This window comes from Camellia sinensis, chromosome 9 (assembly GCF_055761805.1).
Source record: "Camellia sinensis isolate YWXY chromosome 9, ASM5576180v1, whole genome shotgun sequence".
Classification (NCBI taxonomy): domain Eukaryota; kingdom Viridiplantae; phylum Streptophyta; class Magnoliopsida; order Ericales; family Theaceae; genus Camellia; species Camellia sinensis.
The window spans coordinates 61,561,027-61,583,089 of NC_138969.1; positions in this window are offsets into that span (position 1 = coordinate 61,561,027).

Genomic DNA, 22,063 nt, shown 5'->3' on the forward strand with positions numbered 1-22,063 from the left:
ATTTTTAGTTCTTGTGCTTCCCCCACACTACAAGAAATGTTATTTTTGGCCACAAACAAATTCATTGCAAAAAAATAAAAAATTTGTCTCTAAATTTCTTCTTTGTCCTTAACTCAATTGGCACAAGCCTGTCATAAAAAGTAAAACGCGATGACATTTCACCATAAGTTATAGGAAGTTATATATCAATGATGTTTTTCACCTCTTAATAGAAAGATCTATACAATAAATGTTATGTACGTATAAGAGGATCACTGTATCCCTAAACTATATCAATCACATACTAATAACTCATGTTTCTCCCATCAAGTTTTGCTTAAAATTAATTTATAAACTGTATTTTTTTTTTTGAACAATTTATAAACTGTATTTAGATCTAAAATTTATACGGGAAAAATAAAAGTAAAGAAAAAATGAATAAATATAAGTAAAAAATTTCACCATTAAAAACAATTCACCATTAATTAATTACTTTTATCTAGAATTTTACCCATTCACTCTATACATGGAGACTCACAATCCACCAATTAAAAATTTATTCCCAAACATATTAACTTTTATTCATTTCATAAAAATTAATTTTTTTTTTAAAAAATATACTAAAAAAACCAGAATCCATACAACATCTAAAATATCAAGCACCTTTCTCCCTTCCTAAATCTAAAACCCAAATTTGCCTCTTTGGATATGGAGTTTTTTTGGGGGGAGCTCAACAATAGTAGCAACGAGGTAATAAAATATACTTATACACAACTTTTAATCCCAAGAAAAATCATGAACAAAAATACTCATTTTTTTTTCCTTTTACCTGGCTTTGATGCACTGGAATTTTATCAATCTTCACCATTGCTTGGTTCGATGGGCACCAGTTCTCCACCATTGTTGAGAAAATAACAAGAAAACCTAAGCTAGTGAGTTTTGCAACTAATAACTATAGGATCATCCCAACATCACTTTTAAATATAACAATAATAAAGCTTAAAAGATAACTACAAGAATGAAAATAATTAAAATTACTTGCATGGCAATGCACGAACACGTCTACGTTGACATCTACTTGTATTTTTCGAAACTGGTAATAAAGAAATTGATTATCACATATTTTCAGATTTTTTTGACTTTTTAGGATGGATTGAAGATATATATGTTATTCATGTCTCAGTCCAATATGACAGGTAAATTATAATAATTTTTTGATATTTTATGTAAAGGCATACAAAAAAGTAAAGAGAACAATTAATAACTTGAGGTTTGGAAAAATATAAGTAAGACCGCAATTTTAGCATTGATATGCTGACTTTCCTTTTTGTTAGGGGTGATGTTTGGGTAGACTCAACCTAAGTAATCCGAACTTAGTCCGAAATATTTTAAGGCATGGACAACATATTTTTAAATTCAATGCAAGTTTGGGAAGAAATTCTATAAAGGCTGAATTAAATTTGGTCTTGCTTAAACAGAGGCACCAAACAACTCGGAATCCAAATTATATATATATAAATATATATATATTAAATATACATATAAATTATTAATCATTAAAATTTTTCAAATAATTTGGATCGTTAGATCATACTTACTATATATATATATATATATATTATATACGTACATAAAAGTACAAATTTATATTTTTCGTTTCTCACTCAAAAATCATATAGGCGTGGCACACAGATCATTCAATTCTTATCTCCACCTCTCCTTCTCATACTATACAAATTATTTATTTTGATGCTATTATTAATGACTTTACCCCAAAAAAATATATATTAATAGAGTTTAATTCTAAATTAATCAACATAAAAAAATAAAAACTCAAATTTATTTGCAATTCAAGCAATTTAGACTTAATTCGGATCGGGCTTGAGCAGACAATCTTAAATTACGACTTATGCTTGAGCGAGTCTAGACAACTCGCAACACAACTTGGGCTGCATTTGGTCCTATAATACTGCCGTTTTTGGTCGATTTTTAACAACGATAAGTTACCTTTTACGATAGTTGTACCTTTTTCAACACGAGTATAAACGGCGGTCCTAAAATACCGCCGTTAAAGACTTTAACAGCGGTTTTACATCCTTTAACGACGGCAAAAAACCGCCGCTAAAGCCCAATTTTGGTGTAGTGTAGTAAGATTAAAATAATCGAAACTAATGCAAATAATGTAAACTCATATATATATATATCTAATATAAAATAAAGGAAAAATTATGCAAATAATCCTTGTACTTTACACGATGTGTTAATTTGGTCATTATAGTTTCAATTTACTCGATTTTATCCATTAATTTAACGGATTGTATCATTTTAGTCCAATAAATAACGGTTGTTAAGTTAATTTAACAGAAAGTGAAACAATGTATCAATTCGGTCCCTGTATTTTTCACAATATGTCAATTTAGTCCCTGTCAAATTCGAAAAAATTGATACTACAAGGACCAAATTGACACATTGTATATAGCAGAGGGAACAATTTAACACATTGTTTGACATTCCGTTAAATTAACTTAACAACCGTTATTTATTGGACTAAAATGACACAATCTATTAACTTAAGGGGCAAAATCGAGCAAATTGAAATTACAGGGATCAAATTGACACATTGTGTAAACCACAGGGACTATTTGCATAATTCACCCTAAAATAAATAATAATATTATTTTTAGATTAATATAATTAACGATCAATTTCTCTAATAAAATTTGGAAAAAATTATGCAAATAGTCCCTATAGTTTACACGATGTGTCAATTTGGTTCATATAGTTTCAATTTGCTCGACTTTGCCCCTTAATTTAACGGATTGTGTCATTTTAGTAAAATAAATAACGGTTGTTAAGTTAATTTAACGAAAAGTTAAACAATGTGTCAATTTGGTCCCTATATTTTTCATAATGTGTCAATTTAGTCCTTGTCAAAATCGAGAAAATTGAAACTATAAGGACCAAATTGATAAATCGTGTAAAGTATAGGGATTAAATTGACATATTGTTTGACCTTTCGTTAAATTAACTTAATAACCGTTACTTATTGGACTAAAATGACACAATTTGTTAAATAGAGAGACAAAATCGAACAAATTGAAACTACATAGACCAAATTGACACATCATGTAAACTACAGGGACTATTTGCATAATTTACCCTAAAATTTGTTGTCTGTATACACATAAGAGATCAAATATTACAATAATTGTACATACAATAACAATCTTACTAAAAATATAATACATCAAACGTGATTAGTTATTAAAAAAATAATAATATTTAAATACTCAATAATATTTAAAAAATATATTTTTAGTAAAATTTTAAATACACGTTGCATTACTCCAACTATTAACCAACGCTAGGGCATTACCCCCCAAAAAAGATATAACGAATCTTAAAAATTTTAGAATTTTGTCAATTGATTTTTGAAAGTGTAAAGCGTGACTTCCTCCTTCTGCATTGCGCATACTCCTTCAATCCAAACAAATCCTTGTAAGATCTTCTCAGCTTTCGCCTGAAATAGAAGTAAAACTCTAGTTGATGGTACTGGAATTAGCACTCCGACAAGCAAGTTAGCTTCTATGGAAATATTATTTTATTTTTTATTTTTTGGTTTCTTAAGGTACAAGTTTTTAGAACGTACATATTCCTTCAGCCTCCTTTTTCCTTTTATAGAGTCATTTTCCTTAATATTTTCTCCATGTAGCTTAGCCTTTCATCATCACTTTATCCAAGTCCATCTCCTTATTATACTTTTTAGAAAGGGACAACCCGGTCGCACTTAATAGGACCATGCCAACTTACTTAACATACTTGGCTCCAACATACATCACAAGTACCATTAACTTGACGTTCTCTTCATTTTGTTTTTTGTGTCTATTCGACAATGACTTTTAGTCCAATGGGTTTTGGCTTGGCCTATCTCGAATGGGTTTGGATGGACTCTGTTTGCCGTTTTAGATATATCTAATTTTGGCTTCCATAATTGCCCCTTGAGTACTGGGTTAACTCATATGCCAAGTCGGCTGCATGCTCGGCTCTTGTTGGGCCGACTTCATACAGATTTTGAAACTAATTATACCTCATGCCTAGAAATTCGGGCGTGTGATGGACATGCGATAGCTAACATGATGGGTGGGACCCAATGGGAACTATGTAAAGCTTTCCGCTCTTTCACTCTATTATAAAAATCCGCCACCTCTTTCTCTTCCTCTTCACTTCTTAAAAGACTTCATTCCTCCACCTTTTTTGTTTCTGCCACTTGATTGCAACTGTAGCAACCCTCATTTGTTCAGATACTCCTCGTTTTGATCTTGTAAGTCTTCTGAACCCCCATTTTCATTTTACTTATGCTTTTATTGAATTTTTAACATTGCTCCACAGCCAGTCCACATTTTTGCCTCAAGTTTGTCCATCCTTAAACATCTCCATGGAAAACTACCTGAAAGCCTTGCTCTTTAAGACCAAGGTAGCCGCTTTTCACCGCCATTATTCTATTCTCGACGATGTTCGAATAGAGCTTGTCGCAGACATGGTGGTGGACATGGAGAGAACGGACACTAGTACCATAGCGTTTTTGTTGTTAGTTATTGCCGAAGGCGGAGTACGATTTTCCCTTCACCCTTTTCTGCAAACTGTTCTTCATTATTGAGGGTTGATTCCCTCACAATTGAATGTAAACTTTTACCAAATAATCATGGCCATCGTAGCACTCAATCGTCGATTACGAATTAATCTGGGCATCCTTATTATTCAGCACTGCTATGTAATTGCCAAATCATTTGGTCGGTTACGACGATTATTTTTAGGGCCAAGGACACAGATCACCAACTAGTGACCATGCTTGCCAACTCAGGAAAGAGGGTGGATGATGTTATGGTCCTAATCAGTGGAAATTGGGAATTCAACACAGAGGAAGACCGTTCAAACCCAATTCCTAGGCAAAAAAGGGGAACCAGGTAGCCGAGTAATTCATAAGTCATTTTTAATTTTATTCGGCACTTAATGTATTAACAACTTTCTTTCTTGTAGGTAATGATCTCAAAAAGGCGATCACTTTAGAGGATGAAGCCGTTCTGGCCCAAGTTAAAACTACTCTGGAGTACACCGGCCCAGAGAATCTCGAAGGGCAAGGTCGTGCTGTCCATATTCTTCTGAGATACGATCCATCTTACTCCACTTTTGCTGCTGCCAATCATATTCCTATTCCTGAAGGAGAACAACAGTTTACTGTTTTGGTTTTCAAAAGTTACGTTAACTTGAGGGACGTAGGAATCGTTGAAGTAGCGGATAGTGAGAGTAGCGAAGAGACCACTGACGCAACCAATTTCGGTACTGAATGAGTAGATTCAGGTGCCGATAACAAAGACGCCAAGCAAGCACAACAGGGAAACAATTCGGCTATCGAGATTGTCGAAAGTGAAGAATCCAACCAACAGAATCTGGAATGAGTGTCGTCTAGAAGGTGGGTCTCTTTCGCTTGCCTAATTTGCCAAGAGGAGAAATGCCAAAAGGATGGTGGAGAAAAGGAAAATGGACACCACAGGAGGTAGCCAAGAAATCGCCCCGCCAACGATGACCCATTCGAAAGAGATCACTACTCACTTCGTCCCTACGGAATTGGCATAACCAATTCTCAAACCTACGACCAAAGAAACGATAGCCGAGAAAAGAGATAAGAAGTGCCCTGCCGAGTCCACTCAGATGGTTTTCTATTCAGCCAAAGATAAAGGGATCGCACGTCTCACCAGGTGCTTCGACAGTGAAAGAGCCTGGCGTTGCACTGAGTATGGCTACTGCCATTATTCTTCCTTTGGACAAGGCAACGTTTTGTGCTGAGCCAAACGTTGTTTCAATTACCATAGCTAAACAATTGGCTATTATGGTGAGTTAATTTTAACAAATGTATAATTCGGTAAAACCTCATTGTTTTCTCAATATACATATATATTATTTTGCAGGCAGCTGAGCGGATTGTTGAGATTGGCCATCGCCATCATGATGTTGTTGAGTTAATCAATTAGCTTAAAGTAGAAGTGGCGGCTGAGCAAGGTAGGACAAAGTCTGCAGCTGCCGAATTGGCCATAGTAACGTAAAGAGTTGAAGCCGAAGCAAAGAAGGCTGATGAGGAACATACAAAAGCCGCTGCTGAAGAAGAAAAGACAAAACATGTCGACCTGCTGCGTCGTGTTGCCGAAGAAAAGGCAAATCTTTTTTATGCTGCTTTGAAAATGACAAATGAAAACCTGGAGAGACTCAGGGCCAAGCTGCTGGAAGCGAAGAAGGTGATGAAAGAAACATAATCGACGGGGTCTAAGGCCTTTGAAGAGAAGGATATGTTGGTTATGGAAAGGTATGTCGACAAGGCCTTGAAGTTTGAGAACTAGGGCTTCAAACATGACTGGCTCAAGGCATTGGTAGCCGCACAAGTGACGTTTGACATGCCGATTTCATTTTAGTAAGAAGATATGGAGATGCTGAAGTCAAACCCGGAGTAGTTCTGAGGCTAAATAGTTAGACTAAGTGCTTTAGTTGTAATGCAGTTTGTTTTGTTACTTTGTTATTTTGTTTCTTTTTTTCTTTTTTTTTAATCGATGTGCTAGGGTCATTTTGATATGTAAAGTGACCAACTCATGAATCAAGTCAGTTTATAAATGAAAACATTCTATTGTGCATCAAAATTGTTTTATTAAATGGGTGTAATTGAGCTGTACTTATCATTTTTGAATTGATGCTCGTACAATCGACATCATGTAATTATTAAGCAATTTGAACAATGTTAATTCAGCATCGTTTTGTGATTTGGAAAATGAGGTAGACTTTACTGCCAAATAGATCCGAATACCTGCCCTTACAATGATTAAGAGACCAAGGGTAAAAACATGGGCCTGAACCAGATGGCAAAGTAGGAGTCGAGCGATCGAGTTGTCATTTCTCAAATGTGGTGCACTATGTTAATTCGGCATCTTTCTGTGATTCACATGACTTATCTGCCAAATAAATTCATATATCTGCCCCTGTCCCAGTTGAGAACGGGTGCATTGTGCATGAAGTAGACTTTTTTGCCGAATAGATTCATATATCTGTCCCTACCCAGTTGAGAACGGGTGTATTATGCCTGAGGTAGACTTTACTGCCTAATAGATCTGCATACTTGCCCTTATGGTGATTAAGAGACCAAAACATGGACTTGAACTCGAAGGCGAAGCAGGAGTTGGGCAATCGAGTTGTCGTTTCTCAAATGAGGAACACTGTGTTAATTAGGCAGCTTTCTGTGATTCACATGACTTATCTGTCTAATAGATTAATATATATACCCTTGCCCCAGTTGAGAACGGATGCATTGTGCATGACCAAATGCATACTGCTGAGTTACGGGTGGGGTACTACTTGAGTCCAAGTAGATTCATATATCTTGCCCTGCCTTGGTCGAGAACGAATGAATGGTACGCCAAAAATGGGCCAATCACGTATGATACTTATCAGCGATGCGCACTAATGATTAATGAAATGAAGCATACATGGGTCATTTTGGTAATATCAAGGGTAGTGCCTCTGTAGTTAATATAAAGTTGTATACTCAACAAACCTATAACTAGTTTGGTTACTTTAAATAGATTTATCACATTCGATGAAGAGATTTAGTTTTTGCAAAGGGTCCACTAGAGCAACACCAAACAAAGAAAAAATTCTTTCCTTCTTCAAAGTTCGCAGGATCATGTATGTCAGGAAGGCTTTTATTCAATAGCAAAGGAGAGGGGAAGAGTTTGGCAAAGCTGGGGTCTTTGCTTGCTTAGTGTTTGCTTGCTTGTAATGACGAATGTAAGTGCCTCATCATCTGCATGCAGTGTCTTTGCTTGCTTGTAATGACGAACGTAGTCTGCGATGTTCAACTTTCCATTGCATAGAGTGAGCGACGGCGCTTTAAACTTTTTAGGCAAGACAACCTTTACAATTTTACGAACAAAAGGATTGTACTTATCTTCTGAATCTGAGTCTTCCTTCTTTCTCATGCGTCGATCCTGCAAAGAATCTTCTCCATCAGTCGAACTGAAATCATCACTTCGTGTTTGTTTCTTGGGTTCTGACCGAGATGAATTTGAAGTGCTGCTATCATGCCCTCGAGGATGACGTTGTCACTTCTTTTACACACCTGGTGATCGATTGCGCTCACGGTGAGGTGGCATTTGTTGGGATTTTGGCAATGCTCATTCTCTGCTACCATGTCCTCGAGACGTTGTTTATTACGTTGCATTTGATTCATCAATGTTTGCATGGCATTCTCTGTGGATGTTGAAAGCCAAAATGCGGTTAGTGGATCAAAATTCAAAGACCTTCTAGCAGGGGTTTCTTCTAGACTGAGAGTTACTCCTACTATGGCATTATCAACTTCGGTGATTAGAGGATATTGATTTGGATTTGTCATGGACGAGTTTGAGTATTCTCACATACAACGTCAATTATGGGGAGGTGGTTTTGGAATACTCCTTCAATCTAAACAAGCCCTTGTAAGATCTTTCCAGCTGTCACTTGAAACAGAAGTAAAACTTCGGTCGGTGATGTCAGAATTAGCACTCTGACGAGCAAGTTAACTTCTATGGAAAGATTAGTTTTTTTTTTTTTTGGTTTCTTAAGGCACAAGTTTTTAGAACAAACATCCTTCTTCAGCCTCAATTTTCTTTTTAAGAGTCATTCTCCTTGATATTTAGGTAAGTTAGCCTTTGCAATTTTAGGCAAGACAACCTTTGCAATTTTATGAACAAAAAGATTGTACCTATCTTCTGAACCTGAATCTTCCTTCTTTTGCGTGCATCGATCCCGCGAAGAATCTTCTCCATCAGTCGAACTGAAATCATCACTTCGGGTTTGTTTCTTGGGTTCCGACCGAGATGAATTTGAAGTGCTGCTATCATGCTCCCGAGGTTGACGTTGTCGATTCTTTTACACACCTGGTGACTGATTGCGTTCGCGGTGAGGTGGCATTTGTTGGGACTTTGGCAACACTCATTCTCTGCTACCATGTCCCCGACACATTGTTCATTACGTTGCATTTGATTCATCAATGTTTGCATGACATTCTCTATGGATGTTGAAAGCAAAAATGCGGTTAGCGGATCAAAATTCAGAGACCTTCTAGCAGGGATTTATTCTAGACCGAGAGTTACTCCTACTATAGCATTATCAACTCCGTGTCTGAAGGATATTGATTTGGATTTGTCATGGACGAGTTCGAGCATTCTCACATACGGCGCCAATTGTGGGGAGGTGGTTTTGGAATACTCCTTCAATCTAAACAAGCCCTTGTAAGATCTTCCCAGCGGTCACTTGAAACAAAAGCAAAACTCTGGTCGGTGGTGTTAGAATTAGCACTCCGACGAGCAAGTTAACTTCTATGGAAAGATTAGTTATTGTTTTTTTTTTTTTTGGTTTCTTAAGGCATAAGTTTTTAGAACATACATCCTTTTTTAGCCCCAATTTTCTTTTTCTAGAGTCATTCTCCTTGATATTTTCTCCATGTAACTTAACCCTTCATTATCACTCTGTCAAGGCCCATCTTCTTACTATACTTTTTGGAAGGGGACAGTCTGGTCCCACTTAATGGGACCATGCCGACTTACCTGATATAATCGGCTCTGACGTACGGCACTGTAGACATCCCATTTTTGACCGACCTTAAGACTCAGACGTCATTGATTGAGCGCTCAGTGATAATGCATGTTGTGCTCATTCGAGTTTCCAGAGTTTTCGGCTGAGTGCCTTGCCTCCAGGCCTCTGAACTCTTTGTGCTTTGGCTCGGTTTGCAAACCGAACCTTGTTTCTCTTCCCTGGAGGAAGGGAGAGGTCTGGTAGACCATCCTTTTGTGGTCGTAGACCACTTTTCCTGCTTGGAGACTAGTTTCCGATTTTCGAAGCCTTCAATCGCGCGCCTTGACTCGGGACTGCTTAACGTTCTCCCTTTGGCATGGTTTTTGAACCATACCTTGTTACCTCTGCCTAAAGGGACACTGTGGTCCGGGAGACCACTTTTAATGCCCGTAGACTAGTTTTCGAGTCTCCTGGCCGCGCGCCTTGACTCCCGAACTTTCGTCTTGCATCCCTTTTGGTTTGTGTTTGGCACAAACCTTGTTTTCCTTGTTTGGAAGGTGGTACGAGGGCGTGAGACCAGTTTTTTCCCTTGGAGACCACTTTGCTTCCTGCCAGCCAGTTTTCTGGTCGGTTAACTAGTCTTCCTGGTCTTTGGACCATCAAAGGTGGCCGGCCACCACACCTTTAGCTTTCTTTCATGCTGCTGACCATCTCCCACCATGGCCGACCAGTTTGCATTTTGGGAGACCACTTATGGTGGTCGGCAGACCACTTCAAGTAGCTGGCCGACCACTTCAAGTGGTCAGTTGCTTTTTATCACATTTTTGGAGATATTTTCATCCAGTTGGCACAGCTGGAAAGCACCAGAACCATCCTCCATACACGTGTATGGAGGATGGCCTTGGACCCCAAGCTTGTCCAACAAGCTTGAGCCTTGGTTCTCTATATAAAAGAACCTCCCCCCTCATCCTCTAGGTTCAGAAAAAAGTGCTAGAGCTATACATGTACACCTTTGTCTCGATATTGCTCATGTTCTTTATTTTTGTGCTCAAAAGTGTAGTTTTATCATACTTTAACACACAAACACACACTCAAACACCATCCTTTAGTTGCTAAGGTGCTTAGGAGCTGATTTTGGGGTTGTTGGATTGGTTTGAGCTTGGAAAACCTACTGGAGTTGTGGTTTTGAAGGTGTTCATCAAGGGTGAGCTTCTAACCCTTAAATTCCTTGATTTTGCTTAAGCTTTTGGACCTATTTACATGCTTATTTAGGACTGACTTTCTACTACAACAAGTTCTTATTTTTCATGCTTATCATGTTTGTTTAAGGTCACTTTTGTGTTGGGGGTAGTCTACCCTCTCTTGGGCCTTATTTGGCCTTGTTCTTGTGCCAATCTTTTAAGCTATTGGGACCACCTTGTTTTGGCCTTTTCACCACTGAAACTCAGAGGAATTTCAGTGGTGGAAATAGTGTTTTGAGGTCCCAAATAGGAGAGGGTCATTCCCTCTCCTTATGTTCTTAAATACTTGCTTCATTTGCCTTATGTGTGAGCATGTTTGTTAAGCTTATGTTGGCCATATCTTAGCATGAATTTGGGGTTATTTCAGTATGTCATGCCACTGTTTTGACTTGGTTTTGTCATCCCTTGCATGCCTTATACACTTGTAGTGTAAATCTCAAAAACTAGCTTTATATGCTTCATGAAGTAGCATGTCATTCTAGCTTGTTTTCAGTCCATTTTAGCATGTTCTTGGTGATGTTTTTCCATGTCATACCTCTGTTAAGGTTTGGTTTGGTTGGCCCTTGCATGCTCCATGCACTTGTAGTGCAATTCCATGAACTAGCCTATTGTGTATCATGCTTTAGCATGTCATTCTAGCATGCTTTTGGCTTAACTTTAAGAAGTTTTTGTCCTTGTTTTAGTATGATTTAGCTCTAATTTGCGTTGTTTTGGTCATGCATGCCATGCTTTGTATAGCTATAGTGCATTCTAGCTTGTTAGCTTTGTGTATCAAGTCCACTAGCATGCATTGCTTGGCCTATTTGAATGATTTGGCATCATTTATTATGTGATTTTAGTTCATGTTTCATGTTCATGCACTCACATCTTTCACTTATTCAATGCGTTGGAGGGTTTGCCCTTTACGCCTTAACATGAGTCATTGCGTATGCCTTCATACCTTAGCTTGCAAGCTATCATTTCAGTGTGCTTTGGGGTTATTTTTCCATGATATAACTCTGATTTTTGTTGGCGAAGCCATCTGATGCTCGGTCTTGATAGGTGTAGTGTAATCCACCTTATTTGTCTTGCATATATCATGCCTTATGCCCTTCATGCTAGCTTGTTTTGGCTTCGTTTCATACATGTTTTAGACTCATTTTGACATGTTCTAGGACTGTTTTAGGTTGCTTTGACCATATGCTTCATGTTTGGTATAGCTATAGTGCAAGTGCTCTTGCTAGTTTCAACCTTTGGGTACCATAGCATGCTTCATTTGTGTTGTGTACATGATTTGGCATCATTTAACATGACATTTTAAAGCATCTAGGACTGCCATGTTCCCATTTCTTTCATGCTTTGAGTGTCTTTGAGTGTTATGCATTGTTACCTTGTTTGTGGCCTAGCATGTATGTTGTCTTGCCTAGGTCCTTGAGCCCTCATCTTAGCATGTTTTGGTCTTTGTTTAGGCCTAATTAAGCTCTGTCCATGATTGGATCAATCATTTGTGCCATGTATTGCATGCCCTTTGTGTAGTCCCTTTAATGGCCTTGTGCCTTAGGCCCTTTTGCATGCTTTACTTGTGTTGTTTGAATGATTTGGCATCATTTCACACTTGATTTCAGAGCCTTTAGTGTTGTCGCACTTCCATGTTTATCACTTCTTCATCATGCTTGAGAGTTGTGTTCTTAGGCGTAGTTGATGGGCCATTGCATGTGCACGTTTTGCCTTGCCTTAGTTTTATCATTATGGCCACTGATTTGAGCATGACTTAGGTCTGTCCATTTTGGTTTAAGTCTATTGAGCATGTTTGTTTACATGTTATTTGCATTGTGCATGCTTATGATATATTGCATTGTGTATGCCATGTTATTCATTGTATTGAGTATGCCATGTCGCGTTACATGTTGTTGCATACTTGTCCCTTGCATTACATGTTTACATGCTTGAGTTGCATTGCATTTGTTTGGATTAAGTGTTAATCCAAACACGAGAAACGAGGGACGTTTCATACTTGAAGTGATGAAACGTGCCTCAATTCTCAGTCGCCAACCCTCTTGATCAATCATGATAGAGGTCAAGGCTTTATGTGTTATGTGTGCATTCATTTCATATTGAATTTTGTAATTTGGCTCCTCGCCCATCATGCATCGAGATGCGTGATTGGTGGCCCGAGGGTCGAGAACCACACTCCCTTGAGCTTATGAAATGATAGGGAGGGTGGTTGTGCACACATACCTTGCAAATACATTGGCATGCCCTTTCTTGCTCTCTGCTACAGCAAACTGGTGAAGTACAGCAAAAACTGGCCGGCCAGCCAGAAAAACTAACTGGCCGACCACTTTTTCTGGTCTGCAGCAACAAAAAGTGGTCGGCCAGTGGCTGGAAGCATCCCTAGGTGGTCGGCCATGTTCCTACAGGTTCCCATTGTGGAGTTGAAGCTTTCTGGAGCTTGGTGCAAGGTTCTGAGGATAGTTGCAAACAGAGGCAAGTTGGGGCATCACGACAAATTTCCAAATGAGGCAATCGGGCATGCATACACTTATCGCCTCGAGGCTCCTGTTTCACTACTTTCCTTAGCTAGCTTATGCTTTGGCTTGTACTTAATTAGTTAATGCGTTTAACTATTCAATTTGTGTTGTAATAGTTTAATTAATTAACTTGTTAGTTAATTAGTTTTGTGATGTAATAATTAGTTTAATTAGCTTAGATTAGCTAGTTAGCTCTTTATTCGGACCCTCCGTCGAGAGGGCCAACTGTTGTAATAAGCGTGCGTGTGTGTGATGCATGTCTTCCAACTCCCATTTCTTTCTCCTTTTTACTTAACCGCTTACGATGGTTAGTTTTAGGGCATATTTCGATTAGCATACCTTATACTTCCATGCGTGCATCATTCATCTGTTTTGCATGCACCAAGCTCGGCGCATCATACTAACTGCATTGTATTTCAATTCCAAGTTGAATATATGTATCGAATTGTCGCATTTACATGACATCTTAGAATAACCGAGCTTATCTTAGCTGCATTTTCCATATGTTGTATTAGCCATCTTAACATGAACTAGGATTATGTATGATCTCTAACTAGTTCTCTGTTTTGGCTCGGAGTACACTGTGAGTGTTTACGCTTTAGCATAATGTATGTGTGTTAATGTTGCTATGTTAGCATGCTTGCCATGAGGCTAACTGCTTATTTGATATAACTGTTTGAATGCCTGTGGGTGAAGGTTGGGTTGCTTGAATTGGAACAATTCACTGAAATCCTCGATTTAGCCTACTTACGAGTAGCAAACGTCAAACCATTTTCAAACAAATGAACATGCAATGTTTTGTTCCAACTTAGGCAATCTAGTCTATACTTGTATGCTATGCGCATCACATTGTAATTCTAGGTTAATAACCGGAATAAGAACACATGTGTTTTCAAAAATAAAATATCATGCTTAGTACAGGCCGATCTTTGATCGGGCGAGCGGGGGTGCTCATTGCATGACCTTCCCCTCTTGTACCCAAGTTTCCGAGCCGAGGCAACTTTGGTGATGATAGACACGTGGCCTTAGGCACGAGTCAGAGTTTCCTAAATTTTTCCAAAATAAAATATTTAGATGGTGACTCTATATCTGACAAAGCAGTCCATGTTTGACACTTCTTTATTAAAATCAATTTTTCAAAACGATTTGCTGAATTTGGACTCTTTGGTGATTTATCAGTCTTGCATTGCACTTTGGGAGATTAGATTCAGAACCGTGACATTGAGTCTGAACTGTAGTAGCCTCAGAACAAAACAGATTCGCGCCCTCACAGCGCGGAGCCGAGGAGTCCTTCGGGGCAGTCTACTGGCACATGTACCCTTAACTCGACATTTTCCTCATTTTGTCTTTTGTGTCTATTCGACAATAACTTTCAGTCCAGTAGACTTTGGATGTACTCTGTTTACTATTTTAAGTATATTTATTTTGTCTCCCACAGCCCCCACCATGTTTCAAATTCCACATATCAAAAAGTGGCCCTCATTATTTTATAATAATATAATTTCATAATTAATAAGTAATGCTATATAAATTTTACAATTTTTTTTATTTACAAAATATTGAAGTAGGTTTTGTTTTAAATTTTATAAATATTTAAAAAAAAAAATTTACTTGACACGTCTATTAGTAAGAAAAATTTGTAATTTTCTTTTAGTTTATATAAAATTTTTCTTTTGATAACCTACTTTGATAGGTGAACTTTACCTTTGGTTCTCCTTCTAGACGCAAAATAATAAAATAAATAATACTAGAATGATTAATTTTTTTTTTACCGCAATTTATTTAATGCTTTTTGTGTCTATACTGGATTTGTTTAATGGGTCTCATCGCTCATATTTATTACTAATGCAGTATTGACATTCAAGATGATAGACAAAATATTGTAAAAAAACATACAACAATACTACAAATTCACTCTTATTAACCCAAAATTTATCGAGAAAAAGATATTAGTGGCTCAGATTCATTTTATATATAGATCTCACACTTCATCAATTTAATCTCTATTATAAAAACACATTCAAGATAAATTCGGGATCCATAAAGGTGGGTTCCTAACATTTTTCATAAAAATATAATCATCATAGCATTATTAAAAATAAAATAGTGAAATAAATGTGACGATAAATAATGTTACAATTATTATCTTTTCATGTTACATTTAAATTATCATCTCATGTGATACATGTACAATCATTGGTGCAATAAATCTCCCTTGGCAAATTCCACTAATACATAAGACCAATATTACATGCACTAATTTTTTTTTTACTAAATGTAGTTAATTTTTTATATACCTTTTAATTAAAAAAATTTAAAAATTAACTAAAATAACTTAGTTTTCAAAACAAAAAGCACAAGTATCCAACTATCCTTTGATGTCTAATTATAACTACTTTTTTTTCTGTACTTTTTTTTTATACAGTAACTCATTTAATTTCTTGTACATTTGGTAAAAGTGTTGGTGCCTATAGAAAGAAGTGATACTTTGGACACTTATGTTTTAATAAAAAAATTTAATAAGAATTTCAGTACATATAAACTATATTTGGTGTAAAAATATAACAAAGTGTAACATTGTTTTTTTTGATTTCATAAAGTTTAGAATAGAGTGAATAGAAAATAATCAACACATAAAAGTCTATAAACAAGTTTGGTGCAGTTTTTTATAAATTAAAAGTTAATAATTAAAAAGGAGAATTTAAAACCCTTTTCTCCCACTCAACTATTAGATAATTAAATTTTTTTAATAATTTAAGTTATTTCTATTTAATAAACTGTACGTTAAAATTATATTACAATCAACTTATTTAAAGAATAACAAACAGCCAAAATATATAACATAATTAAAGGAGCATTGCACTATCAATAAGATTAAGAAGCCTCCCAATTTACCCAAATATTTATCAACTATCCACATGGCAGCTCACCTCAAAGTGGAAGCTTTTATGAAAAAAAAAAAATAACATTTTAATTAATTAAGTTATCAATTGCAGTTGGTAAATTGGGAACCCTCCCTAAACCTATTGTTGCACTATTTACTTACATACAATAAGAAGAATAGAGCACTTGGCTAGCTGTCATGTATATTGTGATTGTGTATATGTATGTAGGAGAGAGAGAGAGAGAGAGAGAGTAGTCCAGAAGGATCGAGCAGAGAGATTTATATAGGGGTCATCAATCATTGAAATTGGAATAATAATGTGAAGATAAGAAGGATTGAGAAGTCTATGCGTCAAAAAAGAACACGCGTCTCTCAAAACTATCATAGAAATCTATAGCTTCTATTCTTTCTACCTACTACCTGTTTCAAGCAAGGAACCTGTTGTGCATTACTGTGAAGATTTTTTTTCCTTATTTGTTACTTTACTACAGGTATCCAATCCATGAGAAAGAGACAGACAGAGAGAGAGAGAGTGAAGATTTTTTTCCTTATTTGCTACTTAGTGCTGGTATAGTATCCAAACCATGAGAGAGAGAAAGTGCTTTGATTGAACAGGTGTATATTCAACCAGGTCGATGTCTATCAACAACAATGTCATTCACACCCATTTCATTTGGTTCTCATTCTTCCAAGTCTTTTGCCTCCCTTATTTTTTTCTCTCTTTGTCTCTCAAATCTGAGAAACAGGGCACGTGACAAAAAACACTGGACCCCCAACTGTGAAATCACAAGCAACAACAACTAACACAACTCCAGAAAATATGTGATTATGATTGTTGACAATATTTCTACAATAACTTTTTCAACAGTTTAGTCGGCAAAATAAGACGTACAATAGTACTGTCTCAAAAAAGTCCACAGAAGTTTGAAACGAAGATAACCTCAACTGGTTGACCTAGCTCGTGAGCACAATATGGAGTATAGGGGTTATGGAGTGTCGGGGTGTGCTTCTTCTAAATCTCAAGTCCAATACTCGCTAATAATAATAAGGTCATTGGAGCCAGTTCATGCAGGGCCTTTGTTCTAGTTTTAAATGAGGCCCCAGCAGGTAGGTGGTGAGATCTCCTATGATTAGTCGAGTTACGCGTAAGAGGACTCAGATATCCGATTATCCAAAAAAAAATTTAAAAGAAGATGGATAGAGAGGTAGTGAACAGCTTTAAAGAGTAGGTTTGGTCCGGTTTTGAAAATAGTGGAATTTTTAAATCGGTTGGGTTCTCGATTCTAAGGCTTTAGTACATTGTTTAACCTAACTGATTTGTGATATATTTGTTTCTTAAATTGTGAAATTTACCAGCTCTAATCTGTCTAACTTTACTAATTGTTTATTTCTTTACTATTATAAAATATATTTCATATTTTTTATTATATGAAATTTTTCGAACCGTTGAATTGAACCAAATCAAATTGTTTTTTATAGTTCGGTTCTAGTTTGATTGAAAGAACTAAAATAACTTTAATGAGAAAAAGAAGTATCTCTTGCCATGTTGTTCAAGTCTATTAATCTTGTGTTAGTTGATCAAGCCATAAATATGTAAACAAAACACCGAAAGATTTGAAAGAACTGAATTTCAAGCCTATTCTATATGTTAATTGACGTCTAGATCTGTGTTTGATGGCAATCGTAGACTCTTTACAATAGATAGACTTCGACCAACATTCCTGATTATAACTAACTTCTCACCATCAGGAAGTTGTAACCTCCCATAATACCACTTCTGTATAGGGTATAAAAATGACCCGTCGTCGGCTTGAAGCTTGCTTGCGGTCCAACCAAAACCCGAGCCTGAGCCTAGCCTAAACCCTCGGGCCTAGGCCTATGCCTAGGCTTGGCTGTGTGTTTTCTGGCCCAGCCTGTGAGCCTGGCCCATTTGGCCTAGCCCAAGACCCAATCCAGGACCACTCTAAAGCCTTCCAGAGGCCAAACGTTATTTTAAAGCAAATTTGATAAAGAAAAAAAAAAACTATAAGACCCGACCTAGGTCCAAGCCCAAGTCCGAATTTCCCTAAGGCCTAGGCATGGGCCTAAGCCGAGTTTCGCGTCCGGCTTGACCCAATTTTTGGCGAGAGCTTACAAGGTCTGAAAGCTGGTCGGGCTGAGCTTGAACCAAAATTACACCCCTCCTTCTATAGTGGATAGTTTACCTCATATCAATTACCCATGTTTTATTTATTTATTCAAAAATAAATATGAATAACTGGCTACAAATCTTATTTGGTGAAGGTTGTGGTAAAGTAAGTCTCTTGTAGAGTTTTTCCTTTTTTATCTCAACAAGTCTTTTTTTTTTTTTTTTGGTAGCTCTAAATGCACTCTAAAAATTAGATTGGGCACCTTATTACTTTGAACACGTCAATTTAAAATTTAAAATTTTATTTATTTATTTTGAACATCTCAAATAATAAAAATTATAACCACTACAAGAAAAAACACTTTTCGTGACGAACATGTTTGGTCGGGAAAAGTACCATATTTGGTCACTAAAACCTTTTTGCGACCAAAATACGTTGGTCGCGAGTTGGTCGCTAAAGCCTCGTGACAGATAGTTTTCTGCGACTAAAAAAGCCTTTGGTCGTTAAAAGTGACCATTTGCGACCAATTTTTTTGGTCGCGGAAAGTCCAATTCATATTAGCCAAAGGGAACTTTTAGCGACCAAAAAAAGTGACCATTGGCGACCAACTTTTTTGGTCGCGAAAAGTCCAATTCATATTAGCTAATAGGGAACTTTTAGCGACCAAAGATAAGTTGGTCGCCAAAAGTCAGCGCCTTGACCCAAAAAAATTAATTCTTTTGCGCTGCCTAAGACTTGAACTCCTGACCAAGGAGTCACCATGCACCCAATTCACTCTGCCAATAACATGCTTCTTGTTCATGTTTGGTAGAGAAAATATATAACCCATAAAAATTGGGTTATATATTATTTTATAAAATTTTTAATGCCTAAACAGAAAAATAGCATGTAATTACAGTAGTATCCATTTTTTAAAAAAATTATCCCGCCATAACTTTCTGCGACCAACTTTTTTTTTTGGTCGCCAAAGGGTAATCTTCCGCGACCAAAAAAGCCTTTGGTCGCCAATAGTATACTTTCCTCGACCAACTTTTTTCTTTGGTCGCCAAAGGGTAATCTTCCGCGACCAAAAAAGCCCTTGGTCGCCAATAGGTATACTTTCCGTGACCAACTTTTTTTTTGGTCGCCAAACGGTATACTTTTTGCGACCAACTTTTTTTTTGGTCACCAAACGGTATACTTTCTGCGATCAACATTTTTTTGGTCACCAAAAGGTATACTTTCCGTGACCAAAAAAGCCTTTGGTCGCTAAAAGGTATACTTTCCGCGACCAACATTTTTTTGGTTGCCAAAAGGTGATCTTCTGCGACCAAAAAAGCCTTTGGTCGCCAATAGGTATACTTTCCGCAACAAACTTTTTTTTTGGTCCCCAAAAGGTGATTTTTCGTGACCAAAAAATTGTGGTCGCCAAAAGTTAGATTCGCAGAAAGTGGACTATTTACGACAAAAAAAAAAAGGTGGTCGCCAAAAGTATTTTTTCTTGTAGTGAACCCTAAAAACCCAAAAAGCCTAGAAATATAATACATATCTATTTTTTGCACGCCATTAGTCATTCACGAAAGAATAACATCAGAGGAACCCCCATATTTCCAAACTCGTCGTCGCCAACACAAAATGAATACTCCAAGCAACGAAGAAGGTTATTCATCGGAGATGAAGGTTCTTCTTCTAAAGTTTGCCAACGAAGGTTAGCCGATGAAGGTTCTTCAACGGAGATCATCTGAGTCTCACTGACGACCCAAACTAGTAACAAGATAACATCACAATGTAACTTCGGACTGGAAGAAACATTTGCAAATGGAACCTTCGACGTTTTGATTTTAGGTGAAATTATTCTGCATTGTAAGTTTTAATTCCTAGAAGAATCATGTGCAGTAGCTATACATATTAGAGGGAAATTGGATTGCTCGTGTAATCATACAATATACTAAGATACAGAAAAATGAGCAATATTGTTGCGTATGAATAGAGTGTTCAGAACACTTTGATTTATATATTTTTAAATGTCAAGTACTTTTTGGCCATTTTAAATAGAGACTAAATAGTAATAAATAAAAATTTGTTAAATTGAGGTGGCCAACCTAATTTTTTGAATGCAAATAGAGCCATCCTTTTTTTTTTTTCGAACTATTTTTATTGCTAGACAATTTCACCCTTAATTAAAAGAGGGGAAGGAGCTCATGCGTGAAGAGGGCTAACCTCTGTGCTCGCTGATGTGGCAAATGTTTGCCATTTTATATTATAGAATAGAGCATAACTACTTAACCGGGTTTATTATAGAATTTCTCTCACTACAACAAAAGTAACCTATGGTGACGAAAACTAGTGAAGAAAATAAAATTCGTCACTAAATGAAAATAATTCGTGAGGAATTTTTAAATTTTGTCACATATGATAAAAAAATAAAAATGATAGGTGACAAAATATATTTTCGTCAATAAATATTTCATTTTAAGTGAGGAAAACTTAAGTTTCGTCACCAAAAATTTTCCCGCTATTTTTTTTCGGTGGCGCCAAAATTTTGGGACTTTTGGTGACAAAAAAATTTGTCACTAATTATAAAATTATTTGTGATGAATATATTTTCGTCACCAAAACGTTTTAATATTTCTGATATCTTTTGGTGAGGAAATAATATTGTCACCAATTTTGGTGGAAAATTTTTGATATATTGAGCGGCAATAAAAAAAAAAAGGTATTAATTTTTTTTATCATTTTTTTTTGTTTATCATCTCTCTCTCTCAAAATAGGGTATTAATTTGTCTTACCTCTTGCTCCTCTACCACGCCGATCGCCATTGTCGCCTCTATTAGTCTTGTCGATCATCACCGCCAGTAGCAGCCTTGCCGATAACCGCCACATCTTCTTCGCTTGATGATTTGGTACATGATTTCTCTTCGCTCTTTCTTTGGTGTCTCTTTCTCTTATTCTCTGTTTTGGTATGGTGACAAAAATTAGTGAAGGAAACAAATTTCGTCACTAAATAAGAATAATCCGGAATTATAAATTTTATCACGTATAATAAAAAAAATAAAATAATAGGTGACGAAATTTATTTCCGTCAACAAATATTTACTTTTAGGTGAGAAAAAAAATAAGTTTCGTCACCTAAATTTTTTCCACTAACTTTTTTTTATGATGTCAAAATTGTCAAAATTTTGAAAGTTTTGGTGAGAATTTTGTATAAGTTTATTATGCCTGATTAGTTATAAACTCAAATTTTGTATAAACTCAAATTTTGGGGCTTTTCACCAATAATCTCCAACTCCTTGGTATCGAGAACTCCAAACACCAGATCGACGACGGTCTCCCTGCCCTTTACTCCTCTTCCATGGCCGCCACTGTCTTCACCCTCACATCCACCGCACACCACCACCACCACCGTCTTCACCATCTTCGTGCCATTCTCGGACGACGACGATATGAGACATGAAGGCTTCAAATCTGTTGGATTTATGGTAGATCTGAGATGTGAGGGCTCTTCCTCCGCTGCTACAACCACCGAGATGAACGATGGGGGCCAAATCTGTGTTCGATTTTTGTTGGTTCATAATCTATGTTCAAAGTTATATATATATATATATATATTTAAAGCTTCAGTGATTTCTATATGTGTGTGTGTGTAATTAGGTATCTGATTGTTCGATTTCCAAACCCTAATGGCGGAAATTGAAATTCGAAGTCTGTATATGTGTGTAATTGGGTATCTGATTGTCAAACGTGTGGTAC